This window comes from Sander lucioperca, chromosome 16 (genome assembly GCF_008315115.2).
Source record: "Sander lucioperca isolate FBNREF2018 chromosome 16, SLUC_FBN_1.2, whole genome shotgun sequence".
NCBI classification, from domain to species: Eukaryota; Metazoa; Chordata; class Actinopteri; order Perciformes; family Percidae; genus Sander; species Sander lucioperca.
The window spans coordinates 20075224-20096955 of NC_050188.1; the positions used below are offsets into that span (position 1 = coordinate 20075224).

The following is a 21732-nucleotide window of genomic DNA, read 5'->3' on the forward strand; positions in this document are numbered from 1 at the left end:
TAAATATAAATCAATTAACAATGAAATAATAAATAATACATTCTTGATTTCCTTCACAGTGAAAATGAATCCGATGTAAGATTAAGTTTGAAAAGGATTGTGGGTATCAGGAATTATTAACAGTCCCAGTCTGAAGTCAAAACTTACAAAAACCTGTCAGACATGTTATCTACAACCAAAGTTCAATACTCACACACTAACTCATGACTGCATTTCTGAGATAAGTTATTAATTTACCGCAGCCTAGCTCTATTGAACAGCTATACTTTGATGTCATCATTCCTTAGATCTTATTGGACAGTAAGAATTAGGCTACCAATGTTAGACGACATAGTGGGCTATATTGACATCATTATTACTGTATCCTGCGCACTAACAAACCAGGTTTCTTGAGTCCAACAAGAACACATTAATCTATGCCATCCGACAAGGACTCTACAAAACTCTGTAGGATCCAATGAAATTATTGCATCGGGTCTAAAGCGGAATTCTGCTCGGAGGGAAAAAAAATGCTACAATGTGAAATTGTATATCTTGAAGCAGCAACAGCAGAGAGGGAGAGCCTACTGAGTGCGCATCGATGGGTACCCTCTGGGGTGCGGATATCAAATGAGGAAACCCGGTCAGACACACGCCCGGTAAAAGAGAGACGTGAGATGGCAAGACATAAGTTCCACAGAGGTTTTGTTCCTCACAAGAGGCGAGGGGAATTCATTCAGCACTAGCGACAACAGGCTACAGCTCCGGCTCTGCTCGTCTCAGGGTGCCCAAGGACTGATCGCCGGACTGGTGCGTTTTACGCACATCTTTTCCCGGAAAAGCCACCCTGCCTAACGGTAGGTTAGTCGTATTAATTTATGACAAAATGTTGCAATTTTCGTCAAAGGCAGACACTTTAGCGTTATCATAGCACCTAATAATTTATCATAGTCCCACGTTAACCCGAGTTTAAAAAAAACAACAGTGCCTCTGACGTTATCCTTTCAATTGTTAAGTTATAATTGTGATCCTATCATGTTCTGTCTTTTGGAACTTTGGCATACTAAAGACGAATATATAGTAGGGCATTAGACTAAGGGCTATGCAATAGGCTACAGTTTTCCCCTTTTGATAGTGAGTTTATTATTTCATATTTTTGTATCCATCATGGTTTAATTACAATTAAAACATTATGATGCTGTGAAGCCTGAATTCTTCTAAAATGTGTATTCTAGGTTATATGTCTTTGTAATGCGTGTGTGTGTGTGTGTGTGTGTGTGTGTGTGTGTGTGTGTGTGTGTGTGGAAGGAAAGAGGGGAGTGGGAGTGCCACCAGACACTGAAGAGATATTAAATCACAGGCCAGTATAGAGCGCACAGAAATTGACGGAGTAAACTAAAGTGTGAGGGATTGCTCCTCACTTTGTCCGCGAGTAAATCTTCACTTTATCAGGCGCTGTCAGGCAGGCTCTTCCTCATAAGATTGAAATAGCCAAGCGGGGCAGCTCATCGCGAAGTGTAGTCCGCGGATAAACGGATCTTCCCTCACTACCAGCACTAAATTGACTCGCGATTACGAGGGACAGTCAGACACAGAGACAGACAGACAGACAGACAGGCTGGAAGACTGTCTGCAGACAGATAGGTTTATATTGTGCTCAAACTGCGACCACATCCTCATCCCATCTTTACTGCTGAAATGAAAAAGAGCCAGGACAGTGATGGAAAGGTAGGCTGACTATTATTTGATTCTGATGTTTCACAGTAATTTGGCACAAATTATAATGTTGTGATAATATGATGAAAATGCATGATCAAAGACTTGTAGAATACTTCTCCACTAGGGGTGCATGATATATCGACTCAATATCGTTATCGCGATATCACGTTGCGCAATATTATATCGAAAGTGTCACATAAGTATGCAACATTTTGTTTATTTTGTGGAGCGCTGCGTCCCATCCGTTGGCTCTGTGGCTTAGTTGTGTTTGATTTAGAGCCCACTTGAAACGCTATAATGATAATCATTTCATTGGCCAGTTACCATGCCACTTGCACACGTTAGTACACGTCAGCGCACGGGTCCACTATGTGACAAACCCTATGGAGCGTACCACGTGCAGATCGGGCCGCATTTTTCTGTCCGAGCCCGGCCCGAGTCCGACAGGCATTAAGATATTTATGTCCGAGCCCGACCCGATCCCGACACAGTTAAAATCTAATTTTTTTCTCATACTAATGATGCATGTACGTTTGTTTGTGTGGAAAGCCCGCTTTTATTAAGCAACTGTAGGAAAGCATTCGGAAATGTCACCAGATGAGCACATCAGCGCACACGGGGCAACAAGCGCACGTTAACACTCCTACATAATAAGCTGTTTTAAATTTAAAATGTTCAATGCCTTATCGCGCTGATGTGACCGAGCCCGACCCGAACCTGAACATCATTTATAAATATCTGTCTGAACCCGGCCCGGCCCGTCAGGTACCGTCAGGTACCGTCGGGTCCCGTCGGGTATCCATCCTCTAGTGTGTGCATATTTCAACAGAGTGACAGTGTAAGTGAAGAAATAGATAGACAACAAAACGGAACGAATCAGAAAAGCGAAAGAAAAGTTGTGTCCTGTTCTCTTTATTTATTTATTTTATACTGTCCAACCACTAAAACATGTCCTGTTCTGTAGACATGGTCCTTATTTATATATTCATGTTGTACCAGTCCAATATGACAGTCAGTTGAAATAAACCTTGTGTTGTTTAATTTGTTATGAATCTATTTTGATGCATTTTCCCGTAACTTTTGTAATTTTACATATGTTTAAAACTATCAAAATTAATATCATATCGCAATATTCATAATCGATATCGCAATATCACATTTTGTCAATATCGTGCAACCCTATTCTCCACTGATCTGTGTAGTTTTAAATGAACCTACATTTCCTGCAGGGAACAAGAACCCTGAAGCCCATGGAGTTCAATCATTTAACTATCAGGCTGTATTGTAGTGTTAGTACGTTTTTAAAGGCTGCCGGAAAATGTGAGGAAACACACAGTAACAATTGGTGCTTTTTGTGGACAAAAACATTTTTAGAATCAGTTTTAGCAGAGGGGCCTTAAAATTGCCTGGCTCTGCACTGACTCACAGTCAGATGATGGAATCTGCAGCCCTAACTGAATTAATGCACCACTCATTGAGCGATGTATGGACCCACGCTTGTCTCCATTGTGCTGTGGTGAGACGGGATTGGTGCCAGCAGGACTCTTCTTTCACCTATTGTATATGGAGGACCTCACAGGGGAGCAGAGACATCCCAAAGTGTCCTGTCAGCATCTGCAGGGAAAAGCTAATCCCAGCAGTCATCGAGCCAGCTACAGCATCACTTCTAAAACGCGACACCAACTCCAATAGTGCTGAGAAAGCTCAGGAGTAAAGGCACAATGCACTGTAATGCTGTGTGTGTGTGTGTGTGTGTGTGTGTGTGTGTGTGTGTGTGTGTGTTTGTTTGTGTGTGCACTTAAGTGCAAGATTATAGTCAGCCGTGTGTTACATCTTTGTGATGACTTCTCGCTGTCGTGCAGCTATACCAACTCGAGGGTCCACTTCAATCACTTTTGTCCTGCATACTGATGTGAATCGCAGATATGCATTTGTCTGCGGCTGTTATCTGAGGTAATTCCCCTGCAGAACTCCCTGACTTCACACATCTGCAGCTGGAACATTGCTGAGTTTAATAGTCTATACTGTAATTAGTGTAATTTTCCACTTCAATTAATAATTAACAGCGATAGTGGTCATTTAGTGAGCCAGTTTTTATGCTGTGTCCTGATAACTGCTGCATTTGTTTTAGTCCTTTGTGCGATCATCTTGTTAGTGCAGTCTTGCTAATACCATATTTACTACTTTTAAGCAGCTTCTGTCTCAGTGCAAACATGTATGCTTGTGCACGTGTGTGTGCATCTTTCTATTCCAGACGTCTGCTTCTTAGTTAAGGACACATTTATCATTTTAATACATCATTTTAGAGATCTCTCCATGCCCCATCTGCTCGTGATGCATTTATCACAGCCATTCTTTGAATCACAGTGTGGTCTGACGCAGGAACACAGAGTAAGAGAGAACCAAGGTCACAGCATCACTTGCTCAAAGGACTTTTGTCTGTGTGAAGGTTGGAATTTGACTTTACGTTGTTCTTTTGGAGTTAACACGCATTCAAACATTTCCTCAAGGACTTCACATTTTGCTTCATTCACAATCAGTAGTCTGATGGCTTTGAAATGCTGTTTCACAAAGCCACTTTGTGAGATAAATATGATGTAATATTTACATTTTGAATACCCTCTAGAAGACTAAGTCACTCAACTGGTACTGGAAGCTGCACATGTACAGGCCAAGAAACTTTATTTTTCTCTTACGCTATTTTCAACAAAACCTTCCCGCACGTATGTAAAAGGAGGTGATCTGGTTATTCAACCTTGTTACATATTCCTCCTTTATCACAGCGTTTTTTTAAACCAGTGCCTTAGAGCACAATTCTTTATAGATCTCAGTATCAAAATCCATTTTTAGGCAATGAGGTGTGTCCCTGAACAAGGCAGAGTGAGCATGTGCACACTCCTATGTGAACATACAGACATGCTCAAATTTGTTGGTACCCTTACAGCTCATTGAAATAATGCTTGATTCCTCCTGAAAAGTGATGAAATTGAAAGCTATTTTATCATGTATACTTGCATGCCTTTGGTATGTCATAGAATAAAGCAAAGAAGCTGTGAAAAGAGATGAATTATTGATTATTCTACAAAGATATTCTAAAATGGCCTGGACACATTTGTTGGTACCCCTTAGAAAAGATAATAAATAACTGGATCATAGTGATATTTCAAACTAATTAGTTTCTTAAATTAGTATCACACATGTCTCCAATCTTGTAATCAGTCATTCAGCCTATTTAAATGGAGAAAAGTAGTCACTGTGCTGTTTGGTATCATTGTGTGCACCACACTGAACATGGACCAGAGAAAGCAAAGGAGAGAGTTGTCTGAGGAGATCAGAAAGAAAATAATAGACAAGCATGGTAAAGGTAAAGGCTACAAGACCATCTCCAAGCAGCTTGATATTCCTGTGACAACAGTTGCAAATATTAAGAAGTTTAAGGTCCATAGAACTGTAGCCAACCTCCCTGGGCGCGGTCGCAAGAGGAAAATCGACCCCAGATTGAACAGAAGGATAGTGCGAATGGTAGAAAAAGAACCAAGGATAACTGCCAAAGAGATGCAAGCTGAACTCCAAGGTGAAGGTACGTCAGTTTCTGATCGCACCATCCGTCGCTTTTTGAGCGAAAGTGGGCTCCATGGAAGAAGACCCAGGAGGACTCCACTTTTGAAAGAAAAACATACTGACCAGACTGGAATTTGCTAAAATGCATATTGACAAGCCACAATCCTTCTGGGAGAATGTCCTTTGGACAGATGACTCAAAACTGGAGCTTTTTGGCAAGTCACATCAGCTCTATGTTCACAGACGAAAAAATGAAGCTTTCAAAGAAAAGAACACCATACCTACAGTGAAACATGGAGGAGGCTCGGTTATGATTTGGGGCTGCTTTGCTGCGCCTGGCACAGGGTGCCTTGAATCTGTGCAGGGCACAATGAAATCTCAAGACTATCAAGGCATTCTGGAGCGAAACGTACTGCCCAGTGTCAGAAAGCTCGGTGTCAGTCGCAGGTCATGGGTCCTCCAACAGGATTATGACCCAAAACACACAGCTAAAAGCACCCAAGAATGGATAAGAACAAAACATTGGACTATTCTGAAGTGGCCTTCTATGAGTCCTGATCTGAATCCTATCGAACATCTATGGAAAGAGCTGAAACTTGCAGTCTGGAGAAGGCACCCATCAAACCTGAGACAGCTGGAGCAGTTTGCTCAGGAAGAGTGGGCCAAACTACCTGTTAACAGGTGCAGAAGTCTCATTGAGAGCTACAGAAAACGTTTGATTGCAGTGATTGCCTCTAAAGGTTGTGCAACAAAATATTAGGTTAGCGGTCCCATCATTTTTGTCCATGTCATTTTCATTTGTTTTCTTATTTACAATATTATGTTGAATAAAAAATCAAAAGCAAAGTCTGATTTCTATTAAATATGTAATATACAATGGTGGATGCCAAGAGAGAGAGAAAATCAGAGAAAATTGTGCATTCTTCATTTTTTGTGGAGGGTTACCAACAAATTTGAGCACGTCTGTATGCACTGACTGGTGTGTGCACTTCGGAAGCAGAGCTACCGGTACAGACTACTTTGTTACACCATGCATAATCAGTTTGAGGAGAACAAAGGTGTTGATTCTACAAACAGTGTTTGTTTGGATCAGGATGATCCCGGCATCTAGGATCACAAGAGAACAGTGGCTCTTTCACAAGACACCAGGGAAGGGACCCAGTGGAGGGAAGGTTGTGTATCCCTGGAGAAAAACAAGAAGAGGAATAGCGAGGAACATTAAAGCCTTCTTCCATGATGTGCTTTTCATAATAAAATGATAGAAGGTTAGTGTTCAGAGATAGGCCCTGAAAAGCATTGAAAAGCTTTCTATGAGTACAGAACTTTAACAGTAAGGTAGTAAGCCTCTTCGCCATTAGTTTTGAATAGGTATGATGGGAAAGTTTAACTGCTGTGTTTGACAGATACCAAACAGTCACCCTTGGGTTTACCTGAATGTGTGCCCACATCTGATTTATCAAATGGTTGTCATATAAAGTCGTCAGTAAAAGTCGCTGGTTAGACGTCAGGCTTAAAAGTGAAAAGTTATGTCTAAGACTATGGTGTAAAATCTTGTGTAGAAACGATGGTGCCTGTTTGTTTGTTATTCAGCTCTCTGTGGCCTTGCTTAAAGAGTAAATGAATGGGCACAAAGCCTCACACCCAAAGTGGCTGCCAGACATTTTTCCCTTTTAAATCCCACACAGCTAATGGATTGTTGCAGAGCCAATCTTCAAGGCTCAACGACCTTAAGCATACAGACGCATTTAACGTATATGTATGGATCCACATGCCTATGAATTTGTGCAAACATTTATACTGTCATCGCTGTTAAATTATGGATGGACCCAGTGACGTGTTTTGCCTCATGTGTGCCATGAGTAATTTGACAGCTGTATTTTTTTCCCACTACTTGGGCTCTGTAGACTGTCTCATTATGAATATATTTATACAACAGTAAACATAAAGCTTGGGGAAAGATAGGGGCAGTGGCATTATGTAAATCTGATTTTCTTTTGTTTCCTCCAACAATTTCCTTGTGAATGTAGGAATCATACTGTGTATTTTCTGTCCTCATGCAAACCAGCAAACTAAAATCTGCCTCCATATCACAAACTGATCAGAGGAGCCACGCCATTGTTACAGCTGGCACAATGGACCATTGTTGAGGCGTCCATTGTGTAAATCTTTGAATAGGGGAGGATCTTTTCGAATTATAAGGTTTTGGTTAAAGGGATGCACGGCATATATCAATTTCACTCAGTGTGATCATTGTCCTGATTATGGAGAATACGTGGGACTAATTGCTCAACATCAATACTTCAATTACAAGTGCACACTGCGTCTCCAGCAATTTTCGCCTGGCAAAGTCATTTCAGTTCTGTAAAAAACCCATTGTTGCTGTGGTAATGAAAGGCAAATCACAACGATTAAATTTACAATCTGGGTGGCCTCTTTCTCAAATACAGCCAAGATGCTTTGAGCAGTTTCCAGTAATCCATCCATTATTAGTCACTGTTTTTTGTCAAATGTCCTATATGAAAGGAGCAATGCACTGTGTTTGGTTACTAAATGAGCCAATGCCCAGTATTGCCTCATGCACTTGATGTAGTAGATCAGCTATTCCTGACAGCATTCTTTAAAAGCATCATTCCAAAGTGTTCGGCAAACCAATTTAAAATCCCAACTGTATTTGCATTTTTTTTTTCAAAATATGTATATTCTCTTTTACAGGCTTTTTATTCAGAATCGTAAAAAGGGTTAAATGAATTAAATGTTGCCCCTGGCTCTCCTCTACTTTCGTTTTTTTCTTGCTTTGTCCTTCAGCTCCTTTCATCTATCCTCAGAGTTCAGATCCCTGTAGTCTCAAATCTAGGTTGGACCCATTTTCATACAAGGAACTAGGCGAGAGAAAGATAGTCATGTAATTGCCTAACTGTACCGCATCACAAAAGCAGAAGTCTGGTTTAACCATTGAGGCCGATGTAAAAGACTGATCCTGACTGGAATACGCCACATCAGAAACTTGGGGTAAATGTCACAGAAAAAAGGGTGGTTGATTATTTTTGTTATTTTGCCTGTTGATGTTCCTTCTGCAGATACGAGGACATGTCTGTGAAGCCATGACATTTCCAGACCTTTGTTTGTGATACATGTGCAGTTTTGACCTTTTAATGGCAGTTACATGGCAGACTCCCAGAGAGACACGAAACGAGAGAGAATAACTTGGGGTTGGTTTGGGAATTGATTGCATGCCTTCTGCCTATTTGATGACAAACAGCTTTCCCATTAGAACCAAAGACAGCCTTTTGCTTGCACACAAATGTCTGATTTTTATGCCCAAATCGTCCCCAACAGATCTGATTTCTTTTCAATACGCAATGCATAATCATAATAATGATTACATTTATTTTCAATGACATTGACACAAATCTGCCACAGAGCTTTTATATACGGATATTTTTTTCTGTGGACCAGTGGCACTAGTCATTAACCTTCTAGTCAGGCAATTTGGGCGCGAGGAGCCTTTATCTCTAGGTGTCAAGCAAGGTGGATATGAGATGTAGCTGGGAAGGCCAACCCCCTCGTCGCAAGGTGAAAAAGGCTATTTTCATTGGCCAGGTGATGAATGTGGTGTCTGTGGAGGTCCATCGCCCTTTTAACGCTCTCTTTCTTGCTCTTCATTCGCTCTCCATTAGTATTTTCCTTCATTCTATTACCCTTCTTGTTCATTTCCCTCTCCCCTCCCTGTCTGACAGTCTGTCACTTTTTTTCCTCTCATTTTCACCCGCCTGCTTACTCCGTCTCTCACACAAGAATCTATTGTAATTGACTTTATCTCTCTTTCTGCCCCCTCCCTCTCCCCCTCATTTCCTTCCTCTGTGTCTTTCTCTTCACAGTGGATCAGCTGTTGCCGGCCCAATCTGAAGGTGACCTGTTGGCTGGGCCAGAGGCTGCAACACAGGACATGGGTCCTGCTTCCCCTCCCCGCTCGTGTCTTGTGTTGCAGCCAGTGGAGCAGCCTGTCTGCCTCTCTGCCGGTCTGTCTGCTCATCGCTGATGGACTGAGCTCCCAGAACCAAGGGCGTAGGTTTCGTTTCAACACTGTTTCAAAATAAATGTCCTCTGCTACTTTTATGTTTTTAGGGGGGACAATGCAATACACATGTTCTAAATATTAAGGGGGACGTGTCCCCTGCATCCCACCGAAATGTATGTATATATGTTTGTATGTGTGCTCCTTGCTTTACAGCTATATTGTGCCTTGTCAAGTGTAGTTTTCATAATCAACATATTGTCCTCTCTCACAGTTTAAAGGCAATAAATTACTTTAGAGAAAAATGTTCCTCCTATTTTATTTGTAATTATAACACTGGGATTCAAGGATTATTTGTCCTAGACTATAATGGGGTGTGCTCAGTGTTCCCAGTTTAGATTCAATATTTGTTTCAGGTCATGTCTTATCAAGCGCATAGCTGCAGCCCTACGAGAACAACTCCCTGGTGACACTTGCACTGTGACATTTAGAGCAAAGTTAGCACCATCAAGGATTATTATTCTTTTGAAACCATAAACACCATTCAAGCCATATAGGTTTTTCATGAGCCTTGCCTTGCTTCAAATGAAGCAGCACTTCTGACTTTCCCAGGGTGCAAACATCATCGTAAAGTAATAGCTCCTGATAAATCACTGTGTGTGTGTGTGTGTGTGTGTGTGTGTGTGTGTGTGTGTGTGCGTGCGTGCGTGCGCGTGTGTGTCTGTGTTTGTGTGTGGGGAAGACAGAAAAGAGTAGAGAGATAGTGGGGTGAGTAAAAGTGGCTGTGTGTTTGTGCACATCAGGTGTGCTTTTTGTATGTGTTTCTTTGTAATAATGGAGTGTGTGTAAGTATGTGTTTGTGTGCTTTAGAGGGGAGAAAATGAAGCCATTTTCCGACAGGGGTGTCACTTGATTGGAATGTAAATCCAGGTGCGGGTGCTTGCGGTTTTCAATCTCCCCCTACCAAGATTGTTTACCAGAGGGATTGAAAGGAGCTGTGTGCTGAATGCTGTGTGAGTTGATATTGGCTGACTGTGTTTACCCTGTGTTGGTGCAAAGTTTCCTCTTCCAATTGGTTTGGATCTTGAATGCAAAGGATATCAGTGGTATGAAGACTAAATTAAAGAAATGGTTTGCAATTCTTTGAAATGCACTTATTCGCCTTCTTGCCTTGAGTTTGGAGATACAATTGATACCACTCTCATGTCTTTCAGCTAAATATGAAGCTAAAGCCAGAGCTGGTTAGCTTAGCCTAGCATAAAGACAGGGGGGGAAAGCTAGTCTGGATCTGTCCACAGCTAACAAAATCTGCCTTCGAGCACCTTTAAAGCACACTATTTAACACATTATATTTCGTTTTACAAAAAACTGAAAAAACAACAATAATTTGTTTGAAATGTATGGGTTATGTGCTGAACTATTTCTTTGCCAGGAGCAGTAACTTCCTGTAGTCTCCGCTTGGTGCCTGGTAGTCTCGCTTTGCCAGACCTTCCTCCACAGCGCTGCAGAGGAAAAACGTGCTGTGGTTTTTTGGCATTTCTTTAAATCAATCACAATCGTCGGCGGAATTTCCGGCGGCAATGGAGCAATCACAGAAGTGGAACTTCATGGATATAGACTAGGTGCCTGGCAATTTCCCCCAGCCATGGAATAATCCAGCAGCACATAAACCCCCATAAAACCACAAAATGTTATAAACTCTTTGATTGTACAGATTGTAAAAATGAGTGTTCATCAGTGTTCATTCATAGGCAGAGGTGCTGGTTTGCTAAGCTAACCAGATGATTGCACTAGCTTCTAATACCGTACTGTACACACATGAAAGGGTTATATCTTCTCAGATTTTACAAAGAAGATATAATGTGTTAATTTGTGAGCTTTAGCGCTGCTTGTAAGCAAATTTACCTTTTGACGGAGCCAGGCTAGGTGTTTCCCCATGTTTCCAGACTTTATACTAAGCTAACCTAACCAGCTGCTGGCACTAGCTTTAAATACAAACCTGAAAGTTGTATCAATCTTCTCATCTAACTCTTGGGGAGAAAGTGAATAAGCATGTTTCCCAAAATGTTGCATTATTCTTTTAATTAAATGATAATACAGTGAATTTTGCCTGTTGTCATCCCTTAACACTGTATACTCCCTCCCTCGCTCTGCTGTCTGAAACAATTTATATCTTCAACCCCACACTAGCAAAAGCCCAACCTTTACCTTATTAGCTAAATTAAACATTTGCGTCCTGAGGTGAGCTGGACAGAGATCCAACAGATTGGTGGGTCTTAACAAGGATTTGTTGTGCCGCATATTTTCCCACACCAGTGCACTTTGTGTCTGCAATCAGCAGTTACATAGTGAGGCAGAGAGAGCTATCGCCCTTGCCACTGCAATTTTAACTTCCCCCCCAAATGGCCTAGTTGGTATGGTAATGCTACAGCAACAATATCAAGTAAAGCAATTTATTCAGTTCACAGCAGGGGAGATGAAGAGGGAGACTAAAGGCAGGAGAGGGAGGGAGTCAAGAGCAAAATCTTCAGATGTCTCATCACTTTGTGTTAGATTGGATATATGTTTACCGCATGACATGGCAGGCACCCTCCGGGCTGAATGTCACGCCACCAGGTTAAAAGACATTTGTTTGATAATGACGTGGTGAAATATAGTGTTGAGCGCTGAACGAGAGAAAATAGAATTAGAGAAAGAGAGGTAACGTGAGAAAAATTTATACTATAGATCACAAGTATCACATCCCACATCCGGGCTAATCAACTATTATTTACGTGCAGTCATTTATGCTGAAATGCCGGTATAGACAAAAGAATAAACAACGACAAGGAGTGGACACCAAGTTCTCATAAAGTCAGGTTTGCCTACTGTGACGAAGGATTGCCAATATACTTTTATTTACGAGAGTACTTTATATGGCAGCGTCATCATTTCCTAAGTCTTTTCCAGTGGCGGTATATCTATTCACAGTCACATATATATGCACATATAGGGTAATGTGTTTTGGTGCCTATTATAAAGGGTGAGATCGCCAAAGGTGGAGAGACTGGGAGCATATGGGAAATAAGGAGAAAAAATACTGAAGAAATGGCACAGTCCTTCCTCATTAATTATACCAACCTAGCTTTGCCATCACTTTGCAATAGTAAGGAACCAGTACTTGGCTTTATCCAAGGACCCTGAGCCTTAGTTTAGAACAAGCTCAATGTACCAGCACTTCCAGAGGAGATGATAGAGGAAGCAGCTCTTTTCTGAGCAACTTAGTAATGATAAGAGCTTCTAAAAAGAGACTGGAAAGGAGAGAGAGAGCGTGAAAGAGAGAGTGTGAAAGAGAAGGAAGAGGAAGCAAAGTATTAAAGCGGGGGAGTTGGAGATGGTAGGAGAGGGACGAAGAGATTGGCAGCTGGGAGAGATAAAGACAGACAAGCAGAAAAGGGGAAAGTAAAGGGAGGGAAAGAAAACAGAGATAGAGAGTGGCGAGGACGGAAGAGGCAGCAGGCTTAGATAAGTAGTGAAAGGGATGAACCTAGAGAGGGAGAGAATGGAGAGTAGAGTGACGGGATGATTTATTAAAACTGAGCAAGGCAGCACTTCAGAGACAGCTGCCACTTTTCACAGAGTTTCTGACAGGGGGAGTGGCAGTGACACATCAGTCAATATAAACTAAAACTTTGCCCATGTGTTGAGCAAAACAAGATTCTGGATAATGTTCGATTATCTGGCTGTGGAGGTCACTGAGGTTGTACTGTAGATACCCAGAGGACACTATTGAAAGACTCTTTAAATATACAGTACCAGTGGTGTGGTGTTCCAGTACAGTAGTACAGGGACAAGGCATTACAAGTTCCCACCCTTTCTGTTATTTTTTTAAATTTTTTTGGATTATTTTTTCCCTTTATTTCAGAGTGACAGTGGATAGACAGGAAAAGTGGGAGAAAGATGGGGGATGACACGCAGCAAAGGGCCACAGGTTGGATTCGAACACGGGCCACAGGTCGGATTCGAACCCGGACCGTTGCAAAGGCCTCAGCCTACATGGGGCACACACTCTTACTGGGTGAGCTAGAGGTTGCCCCCCACCGTCTCTGTTTTTATGTTCTCCGTGTGTTCATGTAGTTTTTCAATGGGAGTCTGTTTACCTGCAGCAGAGCAAACACTGACAAAAAATCCCAATGGATTCAAAGATAACTCCCATTCACTGTGACAGGAAGAATGAACAAAAGACATTTTCACCCATTGCAGCTGCGGCCGCACACAAAACAGCCATTACCAACATGATACTGTATGCACAGACAGAGTAAAAACATAATGGAAACGGATAGTAACTTAACGAGAATTAAGTAGTGAACACTTCTACAGTACATAGGTAGGACATAGCAGGTTCACTGCCAGCATTTGTCAGCTTTAAAAGCACTCAGCACACTTTGATGTGACCTTTCAAAGCAATATGAGATGACTTGAAAGAAAGAAAATCATCCTCAAGTTTCAGGTGCATTAATATGCCAAGAGGAACTATCATGGACATTATTATAACTTGTGCCAAACACAAACTGCATTGCCAGTGTCATAGGGGAGTTAACAAACGCTAACTGCTAACCAGTGTAATAATGGGGATATGGTTTCTTCAATTTGAGAGTCATTTCTCATTCAATATTTGCACAATCTAATCTGCCTTGTGCACAAACTGCATCTGTATGTCCGTGTGTGGTTGAATGTGCATGCCTGCATGTGTGTGTGGGTCCTTGCACAAGGAGTTGCCCTTGAAGGGTTCATTGCGTTGATGGAGGGATTCGGATCACAGATTCTCTGTAAAGCCCACCGAGCCAAGTTGCAGGAACAGACAGTCAGACATTTTGTGATGCCCCTGAAAGCACTTGTAAATTGCTGAAGTGTGACTATGATAATGCAAACGTGAACATTTGCTAAGCCTCAATGGGCTGATGGCCTGTAGTTTGGGGGAATTTGCTTGTGATTTTAATGAAATCCCATATTTCATCACTGTGTTGACACCTGAGGTGAAATCGTTTCTACGCTCCCTTTAGTTATGGAGATGGATTAAAAATCATGTCACTTTTCAGAGGATGTCTCTTTGCAGAGGAGATAAAAAGACTTGAACTTAATTTCCCTAGCTGAAGCAATTTATGCAAAGCAAATACAAATCTAAGCTTGTCTTTTGGATGTCATATTCACAGCAGAATGGCCTCCACTGATGGGAAGAAACCGGATCAGAGAATTTATTTTTTCTCATCTCCTGTGTTGGATTGGAGGACCTAGCCTGGTCCTACTAGACTCTCGTACATTTCATTTGTACAGAGAGTCTGGCCACTCTCCATTGACAAGTGTTAACTTCCTTGAAGGCGAGTACTCAGAAGTTTAAAACTATTGGATCTGCTCAGAGCCACTCTGGATCTGCCATAACCAATCGCTAACGTTTGGTCGTGACATCGGCTTAGCATCGCTAGCGTTCGCCTTAGCCAACTCCTTCACCACTAACGGAGCGAGCTGGAAAATCAAATTTTTCCCGAACCCCGTGGGGAGGAGGGCCACAACATCATGGCCACCAACAAAACTCAGCAAATATTGTTGCTCGGGCTTTAACTTCTGGATATTCTGCAGCGTTGCCACAACGACCCGAATGGCTTCGCTCGCATCTTTCTCTGCCGCCATTACGGAACTACAACTCAAACTAGCGCACAACCTCAACGTCATCGTTCTCAGCCACTCCCTCTGTTCGCTGATTGGACCGGTCAAGATTTGACTGGAGAAAACCCAGGAATATATCGCAAACCCAGACGTAGTACTGAAGGAAAATGAAAATTGAGCGGAAGTACGTAGGAGGGCGGAGCCAGGCTATGGAGGACCAGCGTCTCTCTCTCCATGTCAACTCCCATGAGTACCAGTGTTCCAGCTCAAGGGCTCATGGTGTACAGGGTGGGGAGGAGGAGTGCGTGTATAAAGATAGACAGAGGTCGACAGACAGACAGATAAAGAGACAGACAGGGAAAGGAAAGGATCTCAATATTTCTACAAGTGAAGTGGAGAGAAAATAAGAGCTAAACTTATATAGAAACAGACAAACGGAAAGCTATCGTTCAAAAACAGGCAGGGGGGAGTCATGGAGGTAGAATAAATGGTAGAGACCAAAACAAGTGTGTGTTAGAGAAAAACAGGCAAAAGCAATTTAAAAGGGTGAGAAACAGAAAATATGACAAAGACGAATTTAGAAAGTAAAGCAGAGGAGAAAAAAATCTGACTGCTAAAAAAAGAGTCAGTCCCTGCTAGAAATAAAGTGTGAAAACGTTCCTGAGTTCCTGAGCTTGCAAATGTGAGGGAGGCAGACAGGACAGATGAGGAGAAACAGAGGAAGTGATACGAGCTTCAAAAGATGATAAATGAATCTCCCGTTGACAGCAGATAGGGGTCAGTTATGAAGTGTCCCCCTCTCTATCCTAAGTGGGAGTATAGTCCAGTGCTGAGTTATCAGCTGCCAGTCCCCTTGCTCGAGTCCTACAGACACAAGGTAACCTTCTGTGAATCAGCCCGTCCTTGGTGGGAAGCTGCAGACTGCTGACAGTGACAGGTGTTCACTTTCATCTCCCACCGGCACACTGCCATTATGGTTTATTCATTTATTCTGAATTTGCACAAAACTTTAAATGGTAAAAAGAGGTCCCCTGCAGGGCGGATATGAACCAAGCATTCTTGCACGTACGTAATCCTTGCTTTGTTTTGAAAAGGGCTGCAATTTACACTCAATGAGAAATCACACCAGATGGGACAGGGAACGTGTAAATGTTGACACCCTGTCAGATTCACTCAGAAATGATGAGACAATTATGACGATGTTCCTTAAAGGGCCAGAGCTTTAAAATGGATTAAGAAGACACTAAAGTGATGAACAGAGCCTGCTTTACCACGGAAAGTGATAACAATTGCAATATATCAGTGAAATGTGAATTTAATGTGCTCAGGTTCCCAAAGATCCGGAGGGTGAAAGTAAGGTTTTTCTTTTAATTTACTGGCAAGACACAATTTTCCATTCCATTATCAACACATTTTTAGTTTTTCACCAGCCACAGATTTGAACTCATCCTGATGGAAATAAAGCACACAATGTTTTTTTTAAAAGAGTGGAAATTGTAATATATTTCCAGGTGCAGTGTGATAGCAGTCACAACGGGAGCAGAAAGGAGGATATTTAAAATCCTCAGTCATGCGCTGCCTGTTGCCAGTCGCTTGTTTGCAAGCAGGACTTTGGTGCTGCAGCCGCTGATGACGTACATTATTTGCCGCTGGTGGGGTGAGGATGTTTTTATGAGTCCAGCGGCCATGAAAGCACCAGTGTGGGGGACCAGCTCAGAACAATTGTTTTGTCCCAGGGTTTTTGATTAATGTGAAGGGAGGCTGAGGACCAATTCCAGCAGTGTTATCAGGAGCAAACAGAGGGAGACAAGGGGACCCTCAATCTCAGCAGGTGCCCCATCAGTGGGTCCCCATGCTGCATGGCTGTGATTCATACAGCTGGATTGATGTGGGTTATGTTTCTGTTTACCTACATGTGTATGAGTGTGTGCTCATAGATGGCATGGTGTTTACCCCATCATTAAAAATATCTCTTCCACTGCACTTAACTGCTGATTAGATTGACCTTGCAGACGCAATCCATTCGTTTTACCAACTACCTCCGAAAAACAACTTCCATCACGCTGCATTTCATAGCTAAATCTACTAATGATGTAAATATTTTGAACTGAAATAAAGATGATCAGATAAGGGCAATTATTTGCCTGATGTGGGAGTTCCTTTGAAGGCTAAGCAATAGCAAATACCATCGTTATTTAAAGTCTAGACATGCACTTTTATCTCTGGCAGCTGTGCAATAATTCCCTATGATGGTTATCTGTCTTGCTTCTAATTACAAATATTACACAGTTTCCTTACAAATGAGGCTGATATATGAACAGCTCACTTTTCCAGTCTACCAATCCTTCGGGTGTTTGCTACCCAAATGATATCCCAAATGAAAAAGAACGAGAGAGAGAAATTATGTTTTATCACAAACCCCCCTGGAAGAAACCATCAGCAGCTGTCACATTCATTTAAGAAGGAGCCAATTATAGCAATTTGACAGTTGTGCTTATTTTTTGAACGGGTTCTGTTTCAAAGGGGCAGACCTGGCATTCTGCCTGGCACTCAGAACTTTGTGCCTGTTCTGGGCTTTGTTTGCATGAAACCCTCCTCTCCCCCATTTCTCTCTCACCTTTGCTGCCCCCCCCCCCTCTCTCTCTCTCTGTCTCCTTCTTGCCACCCCATCCCCTCTAATTGTGAATAAGAAGTGAAACAAACAGGTTTGCTAACTGGACAGAATGTGATGCTTAATGACGCAGGGTGTGTGTGTGTGTGTGTGTGTGTGTGTGTGTGTGTGTGTGTGTGTGTGTGTGTGTGTGTGTGCGTGTGTGTGTGTCTTTTAGACACTCCCATTGGGCCCCCTGGCTGGCGAGGACTGACTGTTGAGTGGGCTGACTGGCACATAGACATAGACCCCCCTCTCTCTCTCCCCTTCTCCTGCTCATCTCGTCTTTCTTCTCCCCTGTAATGCTGATGATACGTTCTGCTCCGGGTCTACTTCAGCTGCATAAATAAGTGGATGGCGCTTTGTCAACCTTGGTAAAGGCCATCCAACATACACACTACAACAAAAAGACAAGCACACACACAGTCAGCCTTGGTTGGCAACTACTTAATAGAATAACACACAATGATCAGACTCTTCTCCATACACAATCAGCATGCAGGGAGAATACAGCTAAGCACACCACAACTCGTACTTTAAGGCAGAAGAAACACAGCATCACAAAAAAAAAAATTGTTGACTTTTCTTTAAATTACTTTTTCACTGCTTTCAGGACAATTCACCCTGATATACTACAATGTGGTAGGTCTTTTTTGCAGCAAACATTTTGGCTTGTCATTGAGTTGAAGGAAAAGCACAGTCGTGACAGAGAGCCAGCATGCACAATACCAAGACCCTGAAACATAAGTTTCAGGGTTTCATTTGTATTGTTTACACCTGTGCTTTTCCAACTGGGACATGTCAAAATGTATAACATGGAAATTAGCAGCCACAGAACATCTGTTAAACTGCACTTTGATGTCATGAAACAACTAATAGCACTCCAAAAAGACCAAATCACTCACGACAACCATAGAGAACACCGATCACAAGTTGAAAGGTATTTGACAGAAATATACAGCATCTAAAATGTTGGCTGCTAACTTGCACATTCCAGTATGACTCAACTTTGTAACAGTGCTTGCAATAGTGAGTGGTGATTTGATTACTTCAAATCTAAATTTTAAGTTTAAGTTTACAAATAACCCTAACTCATTGTACTTTATGTCGCCAAAATGACCTATTTCTTGATTCACTGAGCTTTAGAACTACAAAAAATACAATAAGAGGACCAAATCAAATTGCTACTTAAAGGCTTTGAAAACGTACTTTGACAATCTTCCTACTATGAGCGACAGGGTCCTACATGAACTCAAAATGATTTGCCAAAGTGAGAACAGTTTTGGTTATTTCAGTTGAGAGTTTCTGTCTGTGTTGTTTTGTCTGAGCATTTCTGAGTGGTTTGAAGTGTGTGGGGCTCCATTGGAAAAGGGTGATGTAACTTATTTCTGTCCAATTAGAGTTTTGCTATTGGAATCAGTATCTAATCACAGTTGTTGGGTTGCTTGCTTATTTTGTCAGGTCACCATCAATAACATCTGATCCAACCACAGCCTGAAGAAGCAGATTAGCTGAGCTTTTGATTGTGAAATTCTCAATGTTAATATCAGCTCTGATTGTGGCTTGTTTAGTCATGAATGTTACATTTTATAAATAAATAACATGTTTTAATGGCTTTAGGCAATCATTATCCTTCAGTCCTTCAATGCAGTAAATACAACAAATTGAAAAAACACACACTAGCACAAACACGCACGCGCGCACACACACACACACACACACACACACACACACACACACACACACACACACACACGCACACACACACACACACGCACACACACGCACACACACACACACACACACACACACACACACACACACACACACACACACACACAGCAGCAGTCTCTGGCACAGAATCAAAAAGGGCGTGCTAATCTCTGACCATTCAGCACATTGTAAATGCTGTGCACAACTCTCCCTACAAGGTGAAGAGTGTCAGATTGACAACAGAATCTGAACAGTATGGGTGGATTGTTAATATTATTGTTTTTATCTATCATGTTCTTTTGGACATAAAGATCAAATGTACTTTGTTCTTGTTTGTCCAGAATATTTTCTTTGTCATTGTCTTTCTCTCTCTCTCTCTCTCTCTTTCTCTCTCTCTCTCTCTCCCTGTGTGTCACAGTCTAAACCACTGTATACACCCATTTCCAGACTGCAGAATATGTAAAATATTAATAAGCACTGTGAACATAACGATACATGGATACACACACACCCATCAGTTTATGGACACACGGTTCAATGAGTGAGATCTGACTGGTCTATGTAATAATAGGCCATTCGTTCATATCATGACAAAGGCCATGAAGGAGGCCTAACCTTCACTATCAGAATCACTAATTGATAACCATATTCAGTCTTTATAGCTGAAGGTCATTGTGTCGTCTGCTCTATGGGGAGCTAATAAGCTAAGGGAAAGTATGGGCTAGAATCCATCTCCATTAAATTAAAGCAGACTGGTGCCACAATGTGACCTCTATTCACTATGAATTATTGCATGAACAGAGTAAATGAACATCAAGCACAAAGGACAACCAGCTAATGAAATCAATGGCCCAACAGTTAAGTCAGTTCAGATCTGAATGGAGCTGTAATTGAATAGAGTTGTAGACACACATTCCTTCCATCACTGTGTAAGTCCAGCAGTTTATTAGTCCTTTGACAAACTCAGCATGCATGACAGCTCTGTGCTTCTAATTTTAGAGGTAAGGTGATTTGCCCAAATAAGCCTGCATTCATCAGCAGGACACAGAAACCAAGATCTCCCAAGTGGTGCATCAATCTTACATGTGTTTTCCACCTCAAGATATGAACTCTTCATCCAAATAGATTGGAGGACCCTGGGTTATTGTCTACTAACATAGTGGGGTAGACATTTTGCTTAACGTTAGTATTTCATTTGTTATCTTTTATTGTAGGAGAGTGGAAAGGGAGACAGATCAGGGGTGAGTCCGGACAGAGAGCAGGACAATTTTGCTGTTCAGTTTCAGTCCAAATTGGCTTCAGAGGGATTTAACCACTGTGCTATTTGAGGGCACCACCCCTTTGTGTTTCTTCAGTTCTGCAACCAGCTTGGATCTGATTGTTTTTTAATACATTACTCCAATTTTGGGTAAGGTGTAATTAAATAGGATGCACTACATGCAGTCACTAGATGGTGCTCTTTAGTTGAACTGTTTTTATCTAAACTTATTGCACATGCACTGGGTCAAATACTGAATGATGCAGTTCTTCCAATCCGCTTGACTCATGTTCTTCAAATCCATCAAATAAGAGAGATCTCAATCATAAGCTCTGCAGCTGCTGAGTCCATCCACAGAGCATTATAAAGGAGAGCAATAGGCTCAGCTGGCTGCTGACCAACAAATCAAGAGCCTCTACAGGCCTATTTAAAAGGGAACTTGCTCAGGAATTGCTCAGGATTGTATGTAGTGGTTAGAATAGCAGTTTAATGCACAAATCTGCTGTTCGCTTACAATGGAGAGAGTAAAACAATACTTGATTCTAAAATGATTACAGTTTTTCCTCAATTGTTTTTTCACACATTTTCTAAAAGCATATCTCATATTCTCAGAAGTCTACACACAAATCCAAAAACACACACAAAAGGCAAAACACCACAAATCTCCTGCAAAATGAAACTGCCTTTAAAACAATGTTATGTCTTCTCAAAATGTAATTTTGTGTTCAAATGATACACACACACACACCATCATATGAAAAGACAGTTCTAAGAACAAGTTGAACATTAATGTGCTCAATAACTATTATGAATGGAAAACACTATTCGTTATCGGAGACTTATGCCTTTTGCATGGTTAGTGTTACTCCTACATAGTCTGTAAAATAAAACATGTAATATTGTAAAATATTTTTGCATAATGTTTTTTCACTTAAATATAAAAGACACAAATATAATGTAATACTGTTAATTGAAACGCAAGACCTGTACAAGAGCCCCCCTTGTAGCTGTGAAAGCTCCAGATCCCTATCACGGAAATGGGACCCTTTTCAGTTCCGGATAAGGGCACATCAGCCTCACAGAGAGAGGTGTCAATTGGTTTGAACTGGGGAGAAGAAAAAGAGGAGGAAAGGAGAAGGAAAGAGAGTGAGGAATAAAAGACATTGGCAAGTTACCAAGAGGTGCAGGTGTCTG

At 41.6% G+C, this 21732-nt stretch overlaps 1 long non-coding RNA gene across 1 annotated transcript; it reads left to right on the plus strand.

Moving 5' to 3' along the window:
* The first annotated feature begins 52 nt into the window (after positions 1 to 52).
* LOC118493467 lies at positions 53 to 9579 on the plus strand. Its single transcript, XR_004895438.1, has 2 exons — positions 53 to 836; positions 9138 to 9579. It is a non-coding gene; the product is annotated as an uncharacterized LOC118493467 (long non-coding RNA).
* The last annotated feature ends 12153 nt before the right edge of the window (positions 9580 to 21732 follow it).